The 22223-nt window shown below is 43.1% G+C and overlaps 1 long non-coding RNA gene across 1 annotated transcript in view; it reads right to left on the bottom strand.

The window, feature by feature from the left end:
* The window catches only part of LOC141571113 (uncharacterized), a 64268-nt gene extending 44587 nt beyond the window's left edge, over positions 1–19681 (bottom strand). The window contains exon 1 of the long non-coding RNA XR_012495706.2: positions 19025–19681. This is a non-coding gene — a long non-coding RNA (uncharacterized LOC141571113). The remainder of the gene's footprint in view (positions 1–19024) is intronic.
* Positions 19682–22223: the final 2542 nt, after the last annotated feature.

The following is a 22223-nucleotide window of genomic DNA, read 5'->3' as shown; positions in this document are numbered from 1 at the left end:
CTGGAAGAATCTCTTTCCCCACCAAGGGACAGCATTGCAGAGTAGGAAGGAGGAACTTGGCTGGTGGCTCCTTACATTTTTCTTCTCAATCCAAGAGATCCATCATGAGTGTATGCAAAATTGAGTTACAGAAGAGGGCCCTGCTTCGTGCAGGGTAGTGACATAATCCAAACTGGAAGTGGAAAGATTTGGAGAGAGACCAATGTGGCTTGAGAGCTGGCTCCATACAAATTAGCTGTGTGATTTCAGATATTCACTTCACTATGTTGAGTTTTAGTTTTCTCGTCTAGAACCTGGGATTAATTTTATCTCCACTCACGGTGTGGCTGTGAGAATTAAACAGAGCACATTGAAGATAAGTTCCCAACAGATGTCAGCTCCCTTCTTCCTATCACCCTCCACTAAATTAATCTGGGGAATGAGTGATAAGAGGTCTGTAACTTTTCCAAGTCAAGAATGTTTTTCCATTCTGACTGGAGCCTGTAAGAGGCAAGGGCTTGTTTGAGGGACTCTGTTTATGGCAACTTTGAACATTGTACCAAGTCATTGAGGGTGATATTTTAGGGCAGTTTTAGACTCTTTGAATCTTTTCAAGAAAGGGGCTGGTCTAACCAGACCATTTACCAGCCCGGGAAATCTAGCAGTGAGCCTTCTGTGCAGTTCTCCAAGGGGCTGCCCAGATGGGATTCCAGCCAGGAACTGGCAGTCCAGTAACTGTGAGGAGAGTTTTGGTGCATTTGTCCTTAGTTTTCCTTGTCTCTTTGGCCAATCTCTCCACTCCATTTTTGTTTCCCCTTTTCCAAGCCCATGTCTCAACGATTCAGTGTTTGCCTCTATAAAAATGAGGCCAGTGGCCCTTGCTCTTTGATTAAGCAATGGAGGAAAATGAAGCTGAAGGCTCAAGGCCTTGGGAAAGGCGTCTTGGGGAAGAAACTGAAAGCAGAAGACTGGGATCCCAGTCTTAACTCTTGTCACTAATGAGCCCGGATACCCTGGGCCAATAACCGCGTGTCTCTAGGTCTCAGTTCCCTCCTCGCTAAAGACTTGAGATTGGTTTTCATGCTGTATCCCACAAAGCCTGGTGTTTCATGGCAGTGCATTTGAGCTACCAGAGGGTCCTGGGGCAGAAGTCAAAATTAAGCAGCTTATGGTCAGCATACAGATGAGTTTTTCTTGGTCTATATAATGGTTTTATTTTCCTTAAATATTGAATTAGTAGCTAAACTTGCAAAATCCGGAGTTTTTAAATTACTAGACATTACAATATGCATTTAAAATTCTTCTATGTCTTTTCATGGCTTGATAGCTCATTTCTTTTTAGCACTGAATAATATTCCATTGTCCGGATGTCCCACAGTTTATTTGTCCAATCACTTACTGAAGGACATCTTGGTTGATTACAAGTTTGGCCAATTATGAAGAAAGCTGCTATAAACTATCATATGGAGGTTTTTGTGCAGACATAAGTTTTCAGCGCATTTGGAATGTGATTGCTGGAGCATGTGGTAAGACTGTGTTTAGCTTTTTAAGAACTGCCAGACTGTCTTTCCAAGTGGCTGCTCCATTTTGTAGTCACACCAGCAACGAAGGAAACGCCTGTTACTTCACATCCTTACCAACATTTGGTGTTGTCAGTCTTTTGGAATTTAGCCTTTCTGATAGGTGTGAGTGATATCTTACGGTTTTAATTAGTAAGTCCCGTGGGTCATGGTATAGAATGTGGAGCATCTTTTCATATGTTTATGTGTAATCTGTGTATCTTCTTTGGTGAAGTGTCTCTTCAGATCTTTTGCCCAATTTAATTGAGGTGTTTGTTTTCTTATTGTTAAGTTCTCTGAATATTTTGGATACAAGTCCTTTATTAAATATGCGTTTTACAAATATTTTCTCCTTGTCTATAGATTGTCTTTCCATTCTTTTCCCCCATGTCTTTCAGAGGGCAGAATCTTTAGAAATCAGGAGTTTTCTCATGACAACCTAGCTTCTACCCGTGGAAGTAGATCTGATAACACTGGGACTCATTTCTGCAAGGCTGAAGCCATCCAGTGGCTCTTTAGACAGTGGGATGCTGTCTCCAGTCCCTTGAAGCTGCACTCATCTACATGACCTGCCTCAAGATATGTGACTGGTGTGACTCCCGCCTTGAGGAAGCTCCACCTTTACCTGTTTTCCACATTGGGTTCCACACAGGATCGCTTTGTATCAACCTATCTGGTGCTTAAAAAGCAATGTTTAAGCGTGACTCCCTTAGAGGATCTTCCTGCTCCTTTCACATCCAGCCTACCCAGTCACCGTCCCCTTTGACTTAAATGAGAGGTGAGATCAGCTCACAAATGCTCTCTGAGTGGCATCTTCTAATTAGCCTGTTGTGTCTGCTCCTGTCCACAGCATGGAGCAGGACACCTCATGAAGGTCACCACCACATGCCACTGTGCCCAGTGGAAGTGCCCCACACCAGCCTATGTATGGCGTCACCTCCTATGTAGGGATGGGTGATAGAGTCATCTTATAAGGTAAAGTAATTTAAACCCAAAGTTATGAGAAATAGGCATCATTATACATGATAATAACCCATATCTGGGAAGATACTCTCACATGAAGGCATGTGAGAAAGCAGAGTAGGAGGCAAGGGCAGTTGGAGTAGCAGATTCCTGTGTCTCAGCTCACATCCTTGTGAAGCATGAACCTACTGAGTGGGATGATGGGCAAACTCGCTAGCATCATGTAAACTGTTCTCTTTCTCCCCTGAATTGGGGTAATTGACTTTTTTAAAATGCTCATGTTGTTCTTTGATTGTGTTTCTGAGTTCATTAAGCTGCCTTTCTGTATTTTCTTGCATCTCGTTGAGTTTTTTCAGAACTGCAATCTTGAATTCTCTTTCATTTAAGTCACATATTTCCATCTCTTTAAGTTCCTTTTCTGGAGGTTGACTTTCTTTAAGGTGTATGTGTATACCATGAGTCCATTTTCACCAGGGCCACTGGTGCAGATGGAGAAATAATCCTCGGGTTCTAAAACGCATCAGTAAAGACAAATCCAGGGAGCTCAGCACAAAACTTCACAACAAATTAGAGACAAAGACACATTTTTTGCCTAAATGCCTTATCCTCAGACCAAGTCTGGCATCCTATGTTGTGTACGTGTTGAAGTTATATATGTGGAGGCCTGTAAAAGTTTGCTCGTCCTGCTGTAACACAGTATCACAAACTGAGTGGCTTAAACAACAAAGATTTATTGGCTCACAATTCTGGAGGCTGTAAGTCTGAAACCAAGGTGTCAGCAGGGTTGGTTCCTTTTGAGGGCTGTAGAGAAAGATTTGTTTCATGTCTCTCTCCTTGGCTTGGAGGTGACCATCTTCTCTTTGTTTCTCTTCATATTGTCTTCCCCTTATGTGCAGCTCTGTGTCAAAATTCGGCTTTTTAATAAGGACACCAGTCATATTGGATTAGGGCCCATCCTAATGACTTCATCTTAACCAATTACATCTGCAATGACCCGATTTCCAAATAGTCACATTCTGAGGTACTGGTAGTTAGGACTTTCACATACGAATTTGCAGAGAGGACACAATTCAACCTATAATGAGGCCTCTAGTGTAGGGGACAAAAATGCCTTGTCTACATGGGTCAGTTGAAAATAAGTCATCAGGGAAGTGAATTAGTGAAGAAAAGCCGCAGAAGTAAAGCTTAATGATGGCATTCTCAACTTTCTCCATTCTTCTAGAATCTCGCTCTTCTTTTTCAAGTAATACAGGCATGATAGAGACAAAGAATGCTAAAAATAAAAGGAAGTTTACTGTTAAGTCCCAAAACCCTGCTCCAGTCTTCCCTCGGTCCCCATGATATCTTTATGAAAGCAGTTCTTAATAGCTGCCTCATAAACAGCCCCTCCAAGCAGCTGTCTTGACCAGGTAAACAGAGCCCTGAAATAAAAGCCAGTTGCACAACTACAAAGAGATGGTCCCAGAAGCTCCCCACCTAATTTTATAGGGTTTTGCATTATTCCTCATTCTATTCTCCTGACAAACTCTACCACTCATCCTAGCTGCCACCTCACTCCACTGTTTTATCTATGACTTGTGCCTTCAGAGACTTACCATTTCCTCCCCCTGGTGATCCCATTCCACCAGCTTTTGATCCCACCTCTGTTTGCATCTCATGAACTTTGCTTTATCTTTTAGGACACCCCTTTCTATGTAGTCTCTCTCCTGAACTGGATCATATTTTATTTCCTTTCTCTAAGGAAATAGTGAAGGCACAAATTAAAGTTTAAATGGTGTAGGGGGAGAGGGAGATGGGAAAGAGCAATTAACATTGGTATGTCCATGTGTCTAGGTTGGAGTCATGTGACTAGGGCGGAGCCAATAGGCCACGAGCAGGAGTCACATGTACAATGTCTAGACCATGCACTTAAAAAAGGGAAGGCCCCTCCACTTTCTCTCCTCCCTATTGTTGGTGAGCCATTGCCCACCATCACATCCTAGGGAAGGATGGAACCCTAACAACTTTGGACTTCCTATCTGGATATAACATGAGAGAGAACTAAATTTCCATCTTATTACATTACCATGGCAGCTGAATGCCCTTGCTATATACCTCCAATGCCTTGCTTTCTCAATTAGAATAAAATCTAAAGCCTTCCCACAAAGCCCTGTGTGATCTGGCCCACGACTAGCCCTCTAACTTTGTTTCTTATGAGTCTCCCCACTCCCTTGTTCTCTGTACTCCAGCAAACAAGGATACAACTCCTCAGGGCTCTGCCTACATGTCACCTCATCAGGAAGCTTTGTCCTGGTCACCCGATGGCACTTCACACCCTGCTTTATTTTTCTTCAGCATTCTTATCGCTACTTGATATGTAACTGTTGCTTGTCTGACTATGCCCTGCCCCACAAAAATGTAACCTTTTTGAAAAAGGGAATTGTAGCTTTGTTCACTGCTTTAAACTTCTGATAAACTCCCCAAAATATTTATTGACAGAATGAATGAACAAGCTTCTGTTTCCTCACCTGTAAAATGGGGGTAGTAATTTCGCCATTTAGGCTTATGATGAGAATGAGGCGCACAATACCAATGGCTTCATGTGGTGGCTGGAACTTAGAGGTATTAGAGATACCTCTAATGCTTAAGAGATATTAACTACCTCATCTGAGGGACTACTTCTTATGACTTCCTGCCGAGGCACAGAAGGGTACATTTTAGCAGGATGTTTTCCTATTTAAACTTGGAAGTTTTGTCTTTTTTTTCTTTTTCTGAATCATAGAAGTCCCTTTCAGTGGATATTTCCTGTGTTAAAAGATCACTCTGTTCATTCATTCCTTCCTCCCAACCTCTCTCACATTTATCTCTGTTCCCTGGCAATATCCATTTATTGGTTCTGTCATAGATCCAGACATCTCTGAAACTGGCGATGCTGTTTCTCATCATTGCTACAATTACATCCAAGGCTGGAACTTTCAGAAACAAGAGACGTCCCCAAGATGGTGACCTCAGGGGATGCTCCCTGCTGACCATCTCTTTCAAGCTGGCGGAGGAAAAGTGTATTGTGTCTTGTATTTCTCCAACTTGAACAGAGTTATGCTGATTTAGCACAAATTCCCCCATAAAACGCTGTCCTCCAGGGAGGAGAGACTGAAGTTGGAAAGTTTTATACCAAAAGGAGAATTTATTGTAAAGTTATGAGTGACTGAAATGTGAAGGGCTGGCGCTGTAAGAGTGGGGTGGAGTGGCGGTGGTTTTACAATTCCTGCAATTGCGTTTCCTCCCATGAAAGCTCGACTCCTCCCCCGTGCACCTCCCTTCCCCATGACCTTTGGCCAAAAGCACCGTTGCCTTGTTCACCCGCTGAAAAAGGATTAGGACTGTTACCAGCAATGCTACTTCCCATGGTAAAAGAAGCCCTTGAATCAAGTTTTCTCTCTGCGGCCACTGAAAATGACAGTTCCTTTCTTCCCCAACAGCCAAACGCTGTCTCCAGATGCACACATGTGGATCTTATTGAAGTCAGAGAGGCCCCCAATGTGTTTGACGTCTGTTCGTGGTGACAAGAAAGTGGAGCTATAAAGACAAGTTCTAGAGCAGTAGTATATGAGCGTGTGTGTGGGTGCGCGCTCACGCGTGCGCATTTCTGTATGTGTGTGCACGAGCACATATGGGTGGGACATTCTTATAAAAGTCAAAAATCCATTTGTGAGCCTCCATCGTTTAAAAGCAGCCGAACTGATGATGCTGGGAACACACCAATGATTGTGCTCCCGTGTAAGAGCACAGAGGATGGCAAAGCTCTATCAACAGAAACTGCCACATGTTCAAAACCATAATTTCTACAGGTCAGGAGGCAGAGGGCACAGTAGGTGACAGCAACATACACAGGTTTGGAGGCCACAGACCTGTCTTCAAATCCCAGTCCGGTCAACTCCCAGCTCTGGGCTCTTGAGCAGTTTCCTTAATTTCTCTAAGCACTAGCTCTAGTGACCTCCTGCCTTTTGGTCGTCTGTAAAATGGAGATTAATATATTATAAATGCCAGGAATGTAATAATTGCTCAAATAGTGATCATTATCATTTCAATAACAGGAAACTAGAGGACATAGTGAGTGCTGCTCCTTCTACCACCTCCCCCCCCACACACACACACAAACATACTCACACAAACGTATACTCTCAGTCCAATTTCTAAGCCTCCCAGGTGTGGTTCCCTGTGGTAAGGGCTGCTTTCTGCCCCCAAGCCTTTTCCATCCACAAAGCTGGGAACTCTGGCCTCCACCTCGGTTTCTGGAGCGTCCCAGGCCAGCAGTTCAGCAGCTCATTCTCTAGCCACTCGGTGCCTAGCCTCATTGGGAGGAGAACAAGATTCTCATCTTGTGTCCACTCTTCTAGACATTGTAAACTCGGGCCATTCTGGTTTACCTGTGACATACAATGATGCAGGCTTGCCTATAATCCTCACAGAGACGTAAAACTCAAATAAAATTAAAAGTAATAGATACCCTCTGACTACCGCGTTTCCCCAAAAATAAGAGCTAGCTGGACCATCGGCTCTAATGCATCTTTTGGAGCAAAAATTAACATAAGACCCGGTCTTATTTTACTATAATATAAGACCTGCTTAACATAATATAACATAATAATATAATATAATACCAGGTTTTATATTAATTTTTGCTCCAAAAGACACATTACAGCTGATTGTCTGACTAGGTCTTATTTTCGGGGAAACGGTAGTTTGTTCCTTTTATGCAAAGCACCACTGTGGTTAAAACAGACGGTGCAATGATTTGCTTCAAATTGCCTCCTTCCCTAGACTGTAAGCTCTATGAGGCCTGTTTTGTTCATGATTGTTGCTCAATGTAGCACACTGTAGCAGAGTGATTAGAACATAGCAGGCCTTCAGTGAATTTTTGCTGAATACACACAAGAATGGGAATGTAAATGTGCTTTGAAAACTGCAAAGCACATACTACTAATGTCAGATACTACTATTATTATGAGACATCATGCAAATACCAAGTGATTGGTTACTGGGTCGCCCTGTTCAACTAGTTTATGTATGTATTTAAAAGCTTTACACTGTCGAGTTTTTAGGCATATGATTTCAACAGAAATGAATATTATGCTTTTAGTCATTTCTGTAGAAATTCAGCATGGGACCCTGATTCAGGAGTATCATTCGAGTGGCTGGTATCTGCCTAAACATATGGTATCTGCATATGTTGCCCAAGTAGCCAAAAAGGACACCTGGAACCATGGAAATAGGAGTAAGGGTCTTTGCAACAGAATATCATGAGGAAGGACTTTTAGGCAGATACCAGCCACTTGCCCCCTTCCAGGAGGAGGATAAGCAATAACACTCAATTCTGTTTCAGCCAATTTGGAAATGTCAAAATGCTACAGAGGACTCAATCTTCACATGTCACCAAGAGGTTCCAAAGAATGGATGGAATGATGGACATTTTCCTACTCTCCGGGATGCACAAATACACTTTGGTTCAAAGCAGGGGACATTGTTAAAGACAACGTTATTCTCCCAGAAAGCCAAACCAAATGCGTTCGAATGCCTCTGACTCTATTCTGAATGCTTTGCAATCTATGCATTTAAAATCATTTTCTAAGCTGGGACAATGACACAAACATCCACACAACACGAGCTGCCGTAGATGAAGTTGGGCTGCCTGGTCTAGTTGAGCTGAAAAGTGCTGTTGCAGGGTGTTTCCATTTAAAAATTCTTCTTATTATTTTTTAAAGAATTCTTGTTATAAATAAAAAAAAAATATTATTATTCAAGTGCATACTGAAACTGAATCATGCCATTCTTACATAATTTTTCATTGGATTGTTGCAACCTATAAAGAAATCCAATTAAATTTCCCTTGCAGGCACAGACCTTCATTCAGGGGGCCTTGAAAAAGCTAGTTTGTTGTATTGTATGGCAGGTCGGTGAATCGAGAAGCAGAGAGGGCCTGTCCCATTTCTTGTCCTGTGTGACATGATGTGAAGAGAGTCTGCCAGCAATGTTTCAAAGAGCTGCATTATCAGACAACATAAAGGCCCTCCGTCTGTCCTTTCTGCTGCTGTACCACAGAATATGCACACGCCGATGTCTCCGTCTGATGAACAGTTTTGAACAGTGTATGCTTAACATACTGCCTTCTGGATCTCGTGAGCATTCACCGTCATTATCCTAGACATCGGACCAAGGTTAAGAGCAGAGTGAGCCAGAGATAAGATAATGTTTTTGAAGCTACTTTAAAAGGAATGTCCTGGAAACCAGACTACACAAACATGTGTTTTCATTATCTAAAAAGAAGGCAGAAGCCAGTGTGTCACAGAATTACATTATTTCACGTTAATCTGTTTCTCAGTTGCTATCTGGATTGTTTATGCATTTCCTTCATTGATTTATACATCATGTGGGGGTCTCAATTATTTCCAGACACATGGGGTTTTTGTTTTTCAATATAAATTCCGAATTCTGCATGAGCACACGCACACACATACACACACACAATTTTTCCCCCTTGTCTTTCCTTTAATATAGAAAAAAGCTCTTCTAAACTTCCACCGTGTAAACAAAACTGTCTTTAAGATGTCAGCTATGCAGTAGAATTCAGTCTTCTTGCTATCTTTCATACTAGATGTGGAGACCTGAGAGTAGAGTCAAAACAAAGAGAAAACCATGTAGAAGGCTAAGGGAGAAAGATGCTGCCCTTTGCATTCCTTACCCAACTGCTACCTGGAAACGATTTTACATTCTCTTCTCCCACTGGCTTTTTTTGGTTTGGTTTTTGTGTTCCTCTTCACGGTATTTCAAAAAAGTAGCAATTGTCTAATTCTTTTCTACCATCATTAATCAGCAAACATGAGATGCTTATTTCACTCCAGCAGAGGTTTTATAGGACAAGGATCGTCATTCAACTCTGCCCTTTCCTTCTCTCTCTCTTTTGCAGATGGAACAGGCATATCTCACAATCAAATTTTCAGAATAATTCACTTCTGTGTTTTCTCCGTGTAAGGAATGCAGGTTTGAATTTGTCTTGCTTTCACACAAAGCAATAATTTGATTGGTGACAAGATATGTAGGCAGATATAATTGTTTTATGTAAAAAGAATCTCAGGGAGCGAATATGAGTGCCAGTCTGTGCAAAGCCACACCAGGTTTTTCCAGATCTAGTGTTTGCAAATTATTTGTGTCAGAAAGGCCTTCTTTAAAGTTGGAGTTTCAAAGTGAGCAGTGGTGAGTATCACCCTTCTCCCAGAGGGGCCTAGTTAGAGGAGTAAAACAGGGGCTGATGTAGCTTGTGGAGGACACAGGGCACTGTCTCCTTTGTTTCAGGTTTCTGAATTTCTTACCACAGAAAATTTCATTGTTGTTTTTTCATTTGTTTGTTTTGGGTTTTTTGTTGTTTTGTTTGTTTTTTTTTTAAGTATAGTTCTCTGAACCTAACAGTATCCAAGTGAATTGTAGTTAGAAAAGCGCCTCACATGCAAACTTTATACAACCAGACAAGAGGTCTATCTGTCTGTCTGTCTGTCTGTGTCCATGTGTATGCAGGCATGTGTGGCTTCCTTTTAGAGGAACCCTAAATTGTTCTTTAGACCAAAAGTAAACCGTCCTCACACATCAAGTCCTAATTCAACACAGACTCTCTCCCACAAATGGACCCAGGGTTCCCCCAGAAACCAATCCTGATGAACTATCAAATTTGCCCATTCTCAAGGGTCACAACCGCAAATCAACCTTTTGCTGAATTTGGCCCAGGCTTTGGGTTTTCAGTGAAACTTGAGCTCGGGGAAGAGCTCTTAACTTCAAATTTCGCTATGAACATTTCTTCCGAGATGCTTGTAGTTTTGCTCTTCTTACCATAACCCCAACACACACACACACACACACCCCACAGCACAAGCATGTCACAAATACACACTTATTACACACACACACACACACACACACACACACACACAGCCCCAGAGTTACAATTTCACTAAAAAGGATAACTTCAAAAGGAATTGGGTTTCAATGACTCTATCTTATCCCTGAGAAGAACCGTAACTGACTGTTAACTAAATTATTTCCCTCAGAAAAACAAGTCACATTCTGAGAGCTTATTTGAAGTTTAAAAATTAGATAAAGGCTCAAATGTTGTTGCTCTTTGTAATGTGAGGTTTTCATTTTCATCAAATAACATTTATAAATTGTCCACCAACTGGTAGGGGAAATGGAGCAGAACACAGGCTTTAAAAAAATGGCCCCTCTCTTTTCTGCACATACAGAGCAGGATCTAAGAGAAATGAGGAGCTCTAGGGAATGTGGCCAAATAACTCATGTATTGGAAGATTAACTCCATGTCTAATCAAGCCACTAATTTGCTCTGAGGAATCTATCTGCACCTCATTTTGCCATTTGTAAACCAGAGCTCCTCATCATTGTGCAAGAAAATTAAATTACTCCAAGTACCTGGAGCCATAGGAGTGAGGGGACAAGGGTAAGTAAAGATAACATCTGATGCTGAAGACGGCACACTGACAACCCCGGAGGCTGGGAAGTCACACACCCCAAGGTGCAGGCATTGGTCAAATAGGAAAATTAAGGAATCTTCATTATGTGAAGGCTGAGGGAGCCGGAAGGATGAAAAGACATGTGTGCATTGGGTGTTGAAATAAGTCAGCAACATCTTTCCAATGGGCAGGATGGTAGCTGGGAGGGAAATGGCGTTTCAGAAAATCTTTGACATATAAAAGAAGAAAGTGGACAAACTCTGAGTAATAAAAAGGCATTTCCAACACAGGAACAGAAAGAAATAGAGAAGAGTTAATGCCATTTTCTTGAGGTGGGGTAAGAAGAACATACGATTTTGAAGTTCTTAAAGACTTTGATGTTAATAGTATGGGACATGGTCCCTCTCTAGGTCTAGAGGAAAAATTTTGGGGTGGGTTATTGGGATGACGCAGTGTTCAAAAAAAAAAAAAAAAAAAAAAAAGACATGTTTCCAAGGCTTCTAAGAAGTTTGACAGACAAAACCCTACAAAAATAGAAAAACATCTAGGTGTAACTGGCATTTAACTAAAATATCAAATAAAGGGTAGAACCATGGGCTTATCTTTGCTCAGCAATTTCTAGTAAATCTTCACAAAGAACCAAAACTGCCTTAGGAACACACACATACACACACACACACACACACTCCAGAGTCTAGTGAACACCTTGGGACTTCATTTCCTGTGGTGCTGGAGACCTAGGAGGATTTCAGAAGCCAGAGATTTCTTTTGGATAGTGACATACTCTAGCTTAAAAGAGGATTTCCAAGGCAGTGCGCCTAGCATAGAGTTCCCAGCCATCCCCCTTCACCTGAAACGAAGAGTCAGCGGGGAGCTAGGTGGGGAGCAGAAATTTTGAGAGATTTGTGAGATTCAACTCTGCATCAGCTGGGTCAGATGTACTAGGGCCAGAAGAATTGATCTAGACTAGAAAGTGGTGCAAAGAGAAAGACGGGAACTCATCTTAGATTCGAGCCATTAAAAGATGACATCAAGCTATTCAAAAAAATAATTCCAAGCCAAGCCAGTACTCCAAACGAGCCCTAGTAAATACCACCCAAGAGACAACGGGGCCTGCCAAGGAGTGACCAAACATTATAAGCAAAATTAGCCAATTAATGGGCTCGCCTGTGTGTTGGTTGGATTGCTGCGCTTGCTGCTGCAGCATCAGCCTGGCCTCGCATCCGCAAACCCGCCCCCTGCCGTCCCGGGCAGGCGCTCCACCAGGTGAGCGACAGAAGGGTGGTGGGCACACAGCCTTGCCAGATGGCTGAGCTGCCAGGAGCTGTGCTAAGCTTTTTCTTTGCTGCAAGTTACTCTTAACGCATGCACTCCATAACCTTCCGGAAGTGATTCCCGATCTGTAATAAGTTGCCAAGTGTTACCTGAATAGGTGATTTTATCGTCTTTTATCCCTCCACGCAAAAACTATTTTTTGAAAGATTTTCCAACAATGAACTGGAACATCGACTAATGCTTTGGGTTACTATAGGAACTTTCCTTTTGAGGAATTGAAATGTTTGAAGAATCTCTTTCTATTTATCTTTACAACACAGATGACAAATGACCGTCAAAAAAATGAATCTTGTCCCCATCTTACAGACGAGGAAGACCAGGTGAAGAAGAAGTGTTAAATAACTAGTCTGGGCATGTCTGGAAAGCTAATAATGGATTCCTGATTTCAATTACAAACTGGAGATGTATTCCAACTGTGCACTTTGAGCTCTGTTGAATGCTTTTAAGAGAAGAAAGGCACAAACACTTTACCCCTAAATTAAGACAAGTAGAGCTGTTTGTTTTGTATGCCACAGACAGAATAAGAATTCTGCCTTTTGTGATATCTGGAATGTGACTGATGTCGGAGCCTGGATCAATGCCGCTCCCAAATAGGAAGTCATTATCATAATAATATCATTTGTAATATTAGTCAAAATAGTCCAATTAAATTCAAGAAATATATATCACATACCGATTTTTTTTTTTTGCCAGATATTGAGCTAGGCTTATTAGAGATTGTATTTTATCCTTAAAGGGAGGTATTATTCCCATATTTTATACACAAGGAAGTCAAGAAAGTAAAGGCTTATGAAGATGTAATTGGAAGAATATCTAACTTCCTGCCCTACTTCTCACCTCCCACCCAGAGCTGGGAAGGAGAAGACCTGATGCAAGAACCTAGTTTGTCCATGACAAGTTTTGCATAGGAGGCTCTGTAAAGAGAAGGAAGCAACAGCACATGAAGGAATCTAGGAGTTCAGAGGGAAGATGAGACGTTAGTTGGTGGGGATCATGGAGGAACAAAAAGCAATAGGTGAAGCAAGGAGAGCAGAGGTTGGGAAGAGGGTAATAGCACCACTCACTCAACTCTTCCCCCATCACCATCACCACCAGAAAAACAAAAACAAAAACAAAAAACATCACTTTCTGCAAATACATTCGAGGGAAATGACCCCTAAAGAGGAGGACAAAATGGACCCGAGTGCCCAAAGTGTAGCAGCCGCAGTTCATTTTATCCAAAGAGCTGTGCAGAGACCCGTCCGTGATTGGGAAAGGCATGGAATCCCACATTTGGAAACCTGGAGCAAACCAAGGCTCCATGCCTCCTACAGACACAACACCCATGAATGATGGAACCCGCACAACAATCCACAAAGGGCAGGTTCCAGCCGCCATGGAAATACAGAAGCTGCACATGTAACTCAATTCAGGGAATGAGCCACTCAACTAAATGTGAACTTTCCTGAGGGTGGTGGTTGTGGTGGTTGTTTTTGTTGTTGTTGTTGTTGTTTTAAGCCAAACAAACAAGGAGCCAGCAGCTTCTCATCCAAGTCTCATGCATTGTTTCTTTTGAGAGTCTGTGCTCTCCAACACAGGCCTCCTTCCTCACTAAATATGTCATTTCAGCCCTGCTTATGCTGCTCGTTACCACAATGGTGCTAATTCGAGCATGGCTCACTTCAAAGTTGACACTGATCCTCCTCATAAGCAATTGTTTTTCAGCCAGACCCATCAGTGGTTCCCGTCAGCCCCTTTCAAGCATGGCGCCAGCTTTTCAAAATGCTGACAAGAGTTCCCCTCTGTTGCCTAGGACAAGCCGTGGTTGTCCTTTTCAAAGCATGTAATTGTCTCCTGCGGAGAGCAGACCCCCTACCCCATAGGCCCAGCCACCTGTCTTTCCCATCACAGCAACTGGTACCTCAGACTCAGGCAAACGCGGGAGCAAGTTGCACCAGTTTTCGCGCTTGGCGCCAGAATATGGTTATGAACCAGAGTAAAACCAGGACTAATTAGTGAAATCCACTGGAATCTTTAAACTACTGCCCTGGAACATAAGACCACAGAACAAAAAGGGTTTCCTTTTCTGTTTCTAAGGAGGACCAACCTGTGCTGCACCAAGAGCAATCTTATTTCTTTTTAAGGCAATAGTTCTCCAACTTTAATTTGCAACAGGGGAACTCGACAAAAATGCAAATTTCTGGGCTCCATCCCCAGAAGTTCTGATTCAGCGAGTCTGGGGAGAAGCCCAGGGAACCGCATGTTTGACAAGCTCCCCTGTGACTCAGATGCAGGTGGTCTTGAATTACACTCTGCAAAACATGGCCACAGAGGCTTAAGCAAACAAAAGTCCTCTATCGCTCTTAAAACACATCCAGGAATTTCAAAAACTTCAGAAAATTCTTCCCTGTATCTATTCCCATGGGTTTGGGGACTTACAATGACAGCCCTTGAAAATAAAATAAATGCATTTCTCCAAGTCAGAGGAAGATAAGAGCCAAGTGTCAGCCCCTGCCCCCTTCCCCCATTTTTCCCATCCCTATTTCCTCACAAGTACATCTTCTGATGGGATCCTCTTGCAAGTCCCGGAGGACCTGCAGCCAATCAGGAACGCAGGAAGGAATATGCTTTTGGCCTCAGTTCCCCCACTGGGAGAGGATGGATATGGAATTGAATAATCCATCATCCGGACCCAATCCCCAGGGACAGCTTTGGGATAGGCATGGCCGCTGAGCTGAGATACCTCTTTGCTACCTCAGGCTTCTCACCTCCACTTTGTGGGCTCAGACTTAAATCTTGGACTTCTGCCTTGGCACCCATCTCACATATTCCAGATTGTCTCCCTCATTCTCCCAAACTCCCCCTGGATCGCTGGCCCTGACTTGGACAACGCTCTCCTCATTATTTCCTGAGAACCCATAGGACCAGGAAGAGGTTGCACCAATCGTTGACGCTATTCACCGTGTGTTTCCAGGTGTCTGCCCTCCTCCTGCCTACTCAGTAGGACTATACTTTCTCTTGTGTAGGGGCCATGAAACTAGTTCTGACCAATGAATTGTAGGATTTATGTGGGTCACTTCTGGCATAGAACATTTAATAACAGGTGCAGGACTCCCCCACCCCCAAGCTCTCTGTCATCTTAGGCAGAGTGACTGACAACATTTGAGATGGTGACTGCTCCATCAGCCTGAGTCCCTGAGTGGCCATGACGAGCTAAGCCTCTTGCTGATGTGCAATGCACAGATAGTATGAGCAAGAAACAAACTTAAATCAGATCATGGGTTAAGTCATCGAGCTTGGGAATTATTTGTTTTCACAACATAATTAGCTTGTTCTGGCTCTGGAAGGTCTTTGTGCCATTTTCAGCTCTTGCTAATCCCTTTCCCTGGGACTTGAGCCCTTTCCTTTTATCCCCAGCTATGAGCTATGGCACTTCCATGAATCAACAAATAGACAGATTGACCAGAATAGGAGTGCAGCCATGCCTGCCATTGGGGTGATGATTCTCCCCACCTTTTACTGGCACTGTTGTTTGACTGAGTATCACGTGTACTCTGATACCCTTGGGATATTGCTGACTCTCCAATCAGGTGAATTTCCTGCCTCTCATAGAACACACCAGTAGGGTGACACTTTTCTCCTCCTCCTGCCCAGTTTTGCTGCCCTGGCTGATGAAGGCTTTCTCAGAACCTGTTTTCACAATGACAAGGGAGGTTGCTATCTTCATAACAGAGATATCTTCCTCACTAAAAGTTTTTGCCTACATTTGGGAAGTTATTACAAGTAAATCCAACCTCATTGCCTTTATTTTTAATAAGGATGATACTATAACTGCTAGAAGTAATTCATTTCCAGCAGCTTTCTTGTCTACCTTGTGTTCTGGTTCCTAAGGAAAGTTGGCAGGTGAACCTCCTCTGCTGCAGGCTTTCATATGACTATCTGATTTTGCAATGATGACAAATGAAATTACTGCAGGTCCCAGAGTCTTAGTCCCTGGAAACCATCAACAGGATGACAGCTCCTTCTATTTGGCTTGTAACAAGCTCTTCCAGTTAACTAATCGCCAGACAGGGTCTTCCATCCAGAATGCAGAGTTTCTTAATCTTATTTTGAAGAATTAATTGTGCAACCTCAGTAAAGAATTATTCCCCATCAAGAAGTCCAAAATTGAGACAGTATAAAAAGGTAATTATAACCCCAAAGACACGATGACATAAAAAGGAAAAATCTAAAGAACTGACATGCTTAAAAACAAAGTGAAATCTCAGAACATATGTGAGTGTAAACATGTCATTTCCCATGTAAATTTGTTGTTACAATTACAGTAAGTAAAAAAGATTTAGCTGAGAGCCAATGGAAAGGGGTTTTGCTGAAGAGAGACTATTTTTATTCCTTTTTCTAGGACTTTCCACTTGCCCCTGCAGCTGGTAGAGGGCTTTGCACTAAGAGCCCTGAATTATGAGTCCTCGAGCATTCAATTAATGTTTAATGAATTTGAAATGACCTCATGCCTAAATATTTTATGTTTGGAATATGTGTGATATGTGATGTGTGTGTATGTGCCTGTGTGTGGAGGGGGTAGGTATGCATACTTGGAAAAAAATAGAGGGATATAAAGATATGTGAACACTAAATGTAAAGCACTAATTCATTTATTTTACAAATATTTATTGAATACCTACCATATGCTAGACACTAGTCTAGGAATACAGATGAAGTTACCAGCCTCATGATATCTATATTTGAATGAAGGGGACATAAAGTAAACAACAAAAATATTAATGTTATAAAGAAAAGCAAGATGAAGGAATGGAGAATAATGGATGGGGTGTTATAGATTGGTCAAGGAAGCCTCTTTGAATAGACGTATGAATAAATTAAGAGTTAAATATATGGTTATTGATGCAGAAAACACTCCAGGAGGATAAAACAGCAAGTGCAAAGGCTCTGAGGCAAGGCCTGTTTTGTGTATTAGAGACACAAACATACCAGTGTGCTTAGAACAGAGCCAAGACCAGGAAAGGGTAGGAGATGAAGACGTGAAGGTCGGCAAGGGCCAGGATCATGCAGGGCCTTTTGTGTCATGGTGAGGACTTTGAATTTTGTACTCAGAGTGAATGGAAGCCACTGGAAGATTGTGAGCTAGAGAGTGGCATCATCTGATTCACATTTTGAAAAAATTTTCCACTGCAGCAGTGGAACCTACCGGCTGTGGGTTAAAAGAGCCAATTATACCTCTTACACTGAGTTCCATTCTTCGTGGTTAAGATTACAATTGGACTTCCATTTCAAGGCAACATGATTACCAGAGTCCTGCATGTTTCATTTTTCAAATGGATTCCTGCCTTTGTGCGACCACCCTTTTCTCCCAGAATCTCACTATGGGAATATTGTGATAAAAATCAAAGAACCAGAACACCAGAGATTCTTACATATGGATTTGAGAACACAAGGGGGAGTTCCTGGGATCCTAGGAGAAGAGAGTAGGATAAAAGTAGAATTTGCACCACCTTTCTAGCCTATCCACCCTCAATGCTATATCAAATAATTTCCAGGTCTGAAAAACGATGACACAATAATACCCACATTTACAGCACCTCCAGTTGTGAGCATCAATCAAGACTGAGCCCTCTCTGATACTTTGGCTCTTTACCAGTTTCAGTTGGTGTCAAGACGTTTTCAAAAGAAGGATAAAACATTTCAGCAGGCTCTCCAAGTTAAAATTTCCTTCTGCCATTAAGAACCTCACAATTGTTTGCCTAACACAGGCGTGCCCTTGTAACCTTTCACAAAATACAAAAGACCTTCCTATTCTTTGTTTTTAGAGCATGCGCCTGCTTCAGAGACAGAAAGACTGAGAGAAAAGATAGTAGCCCATGAAAGAAGGTGAGTTCACAGGGCTGGTAGTAGCCTCTGAAAGGTTTTCATGCTCCCCCAGGAAAAAGAATGCTTTCTCCTTAGCCTTAAGTCATAACTGATACCACTTCTCCAAACTCAGACTTTAGGACTTCTCTTGTCTGGGTGATAATTTTCAAGAATCTTAACTTCTCTGGCCTTTGTGTGAAGAAAAGGGAATTGGACTATATGATTTATGTGTGATGAATTTTGCTCTAAATTTCTGAATCTCAGAATCACACACAAAGAGAATCCAAGCCAATGTCTTCCAAGACCAATGACCTACTCCTATAACATGAAGATTGCAAGACTCCAAGTCCTACTGTGAGTGATTTTGCTTGCTCTATTTTCATCAAGAAAATGAAGGTGGAAGAAAAAAAAAAGGAAGGAAGGGAGGGAGGGAGGGAGGGAGGGAGGGAGGGAGGGAGGGAGGAAAGGAGGAAGGAAGGAAGAGAGGAAGGGACGGGAAGAGAGACCTAAAACATACGCAATTGATATCCACTAGACACAAAAGAACCTTCTTTTCCAAATGTCAGTGGAAATATGAGTTTTCTATTATCGTTCAGTGTAAGCATGTGTTGTGAGGCTGAAACTTTTGGTAGCCCTGGCTCACATGTCAACCTTTCTGCTCAAACCATTTACTTTAGAAAATGTTTAAAAAGACACTTTCTTCTTCCTTTGCATTTTCTTTTGATACAAGAAGAGAGAGTACATACGACAAACTTTACATGCCAAAATACTCTTTCATGTTCTAACCAACTCATGGCAATAAGAGACAGCTGGTCACTGTGGGGAACCCTCCAACTGTCCTCTTTGTGTTACCTTTAACCAGCGCTCCCTGCGGAGTGGATCTGGCAATCAGAGGGTCCTCTTGAAGACATCATTACTGGGGTGAAAATGCCATTTAATCAGTTCTCTGATAAGGAAAATAGGAAAGAAACTCAGTTTCCTATGCAGAGGATGAGATGAATCAGTGGACTTACTCAGACCTAAGCAGCAACTTCAAGAGGCCCACACCACGCCATCTCTGATTTCACATCTCTGCCCAAAATGAGGGTTTGTCTCCTGTTGTAATTTGACCATCTTGGCATAAGTTGAGAAACACCTGTGGTATTTGAATCTCGTGGAGCCAGTGGCTCCTAAAACTCTGAAACCTGAGAAGCAACATCTGTCTGCCTTTCTCCTCTCCCAGCAACCAGTCTGTGGCACTACCGGGGAGTAAATGCTGAATAAGGCTGGTGGCTCATGCTGAAAGGGAGAGACCAGCAAAGCAGTAAACACCATGTCTTCAGCATGTGGGGCTTTCTAGCCAAGCTGGCTGGTGTCTTTCCTTTCCCCCTCACACAATGGAAAGAAAATTTATTGAGCAAATTCTTCCACAGCAGAAACAGTGTCTGAGTCGCAACAATTGGTGCGTACCACCTGACTTGTGGTCTGCAACATGCCAGGATTGTGATTCATAACACGGAATCATTTGTCTTGTGTTTACCTACAGTCTGAGGGATATCAGCTAATAGGAATCAGGGTGGTCATTTTGCTGACCCTTTGCATTCAGCTCACCACAGAAGAAAGTGGAGGGAGAGGGGGAAGAGGCCTACACACCAACAGGAGAAGGAACCAGGTGAGGTGGTCGCTGGCAAACAGGGCACAGAGCTGACATCTTTCTTGTGTCATTTTCTTGGGTTCTTCACCTTTCCCTAGAAGGCCTGAAGCTGGAAAAAAGTTTTACTTTCCAATTCAAAGTCACTATTTCTCAAGGTTCTTGATGGGAAGTTAAATGTCTCTTTGTTTTCTCTCCTTACCTTTGACTGGGAGTTAGATGGACGCCCATGTTTCCAAGCATGGGCAGGAAAGTAGTGAGGTCTTGACCCCTGACAGTGGAGGTAGGAGGCGCATGGCCAGGCCCTCTGGAGGTTGATGGGCTCCCCAGCTTCCAATCCCTGGAAACCCAGCCAGTCAGACAACCACTGTGATTGGTTTTGGAAAGTAGAAGTCCCAAATCCAATTTAATGTCCTTTGGGATCTTGTAAGTAAATGAACTTCTGGGAAGGGTCCCAGAGAGGCAACAATCTGAGAATGAAAGTGCTTTTGGAGTGCACATAAAAGAGTAGGGAAACCACACGTGTGCTGGGCATTGCCCCTAATGCTGGGCATACCCATTAATGCCAGTTATGTTGGTACTCCCTATGGGAAAGGTTGAAAACTGCTGACCCAGGGGACAAAAGATGATGGACCAGACTGATTCATTAGCATGTCTGGCTCATCACAGATACTCCCCAATATCTGAATGATGAAATGAGCACGAGAGTCACTGGTCATTACTTAACATGCTACCCCTCCCAAGCATACATGTTTTTAAATAGGGTGTCTGGGAGTAAAACCAGAAAGGCAGTGCAGTACAGCAGCTCAGGGTGGTCTCCAGAATCAAACAATTTTGAATCTGAATCCTAGCTCTCTCACCTACTAGTGGTATTATTTTTGGCAACTTGTTAACCTTCTTGAGGCTCAGTTTCCTGGCCTGTAAATGGGGATTACACCAGTGCCTACTTCACAGGGTGACTGTGAGAATTAAAAGAAGTGAAGTATAGGTGATGGTTCATTTTGTGTCAACTCAGGTAGGCTATAATGCCCAGTTGTTTGGTCAAACACCAGTCTAGATATTGCCAAAAAAGTACTTTTTAGGTGTGATGAGCATTTAAATCAGTAGATTATGAATAAAGCAGATTACCCTCCAGAATGTGGGTGGGCCTCACCCAATCAGGTGAAGGCCTTAAGAGAAGAGACAAAGGTTCCCCAAAGAAGAAGGAGTTCTGTTTGCTGCCTGTCGTTGGGCTTGAGACCGCACCACCATCTCTTCCTTGGATCTGCAGCCTGACAAGCTGCCCTGCGGCTTGCTGACTTGGTCCGACTTCACAGTTGCATGAGTCAATTCCTTGAAATCAATCTCTCTCATTCTCTTCCTTTCTCTCAATGGATGGATGGACGGACGGACGGACGGACGGACGGATCTCTAGCTCTCCTATTGGTTCTGCTTCTCTGGAGAACCCTGACTAATACAGTATGTACAAAGTACTGAGCACAGTTCCTGGCACCGTATGTGCTCAATAAAAGTTTTCTCTTATTATCACTAATTCTCTAAATGATAAAGTTTTCCATCCCTGAACAGAATTCCAGGTGCTTTTAGGAAGGTTATGAGGGGACTCGGGATTAGGGAGAATAGAAGACCTGCTCATTGGCCCTGCAGAATACAATTTAGGTATCACCAGCTCTGGGGGTGGCGTCAGCCCAACACCTGCTGTTTTGGAGGTCAGAAGGTGGGGCCCCTTGGGCTCCAACCAGCCTCAGCCTCCCTCCCCTGCCATCCTCGCAGCTCCTCAGCCCTCACCAGGGAGACGATTTGTGATTCAGACTCCTTGGCAGCTGCCGGTGGAAACCGGCGTCTCCCTGCCCGTCCCTGCGGTCCGCCTGCAGGTGTTTTCTCCTGGCCTTTCTTCTTTTAAATCCTGTTTTCTCCTCTGACCCAAACTCCCAGTGAGGCTTTTTGGTAAGCTATGCTTTTCCTCCAGAGTTTCTGACCCCATTACCATCAGTAAATCATCTGAATCATCAGCTCAGTTTGGAACCACTGACACAGGACAGAGACCCACAGCTCACCCTGCTCCCTATTTACTGCCCCCCCCCCCAGGGTGGCTATTACAGACAGAGAGTAGGAGACTGGGGGACCCTGCAGCACTAAAAAGCCTATGGTTCTCTGTCCTCGAGCCCAAAAAAGCTGCATTTTTCTTCCCTGTCTGCTCTTCTTTGGTTCTGCCTGTTTTGGGTTCTCCTGGCTTTTCTGAGAAGAGGCCTGCCCTGTAACTCACCTCCAGCCCTGGGCTTGCTTCATCTTGAATCTCTGTCCCTCATTCCTTGCTTGAAGGATAGGCCTGTCCACAGCACTGGAAGCCATGCTGCTGGCTCCCTCGTTGCCTCATTTTCATGAGCTGGAAGGCATACGGCTTGAGCTTCAGAGATTTGATCG

This window comes from Rhinolophus sinicus, chromosome 16 (assembly GCF_057876585.1).
Source record: "Rhinolophus sinicus isolate RSI-liver-muscle chromosome 16, RSI-T2T, whole genome shotgun sequence".
Lineage (NCBI taxonomy): Eukaryota > Metazoa > Chordata > Mammalia > Chiroptera > Rhinolophidae > Rhinolophus > Rhinolophus sinicus.
Note: the sequence above shows the minus strand (reverse complement) of the source record. Positions and strands in the feature narration are given on the sequence as shown.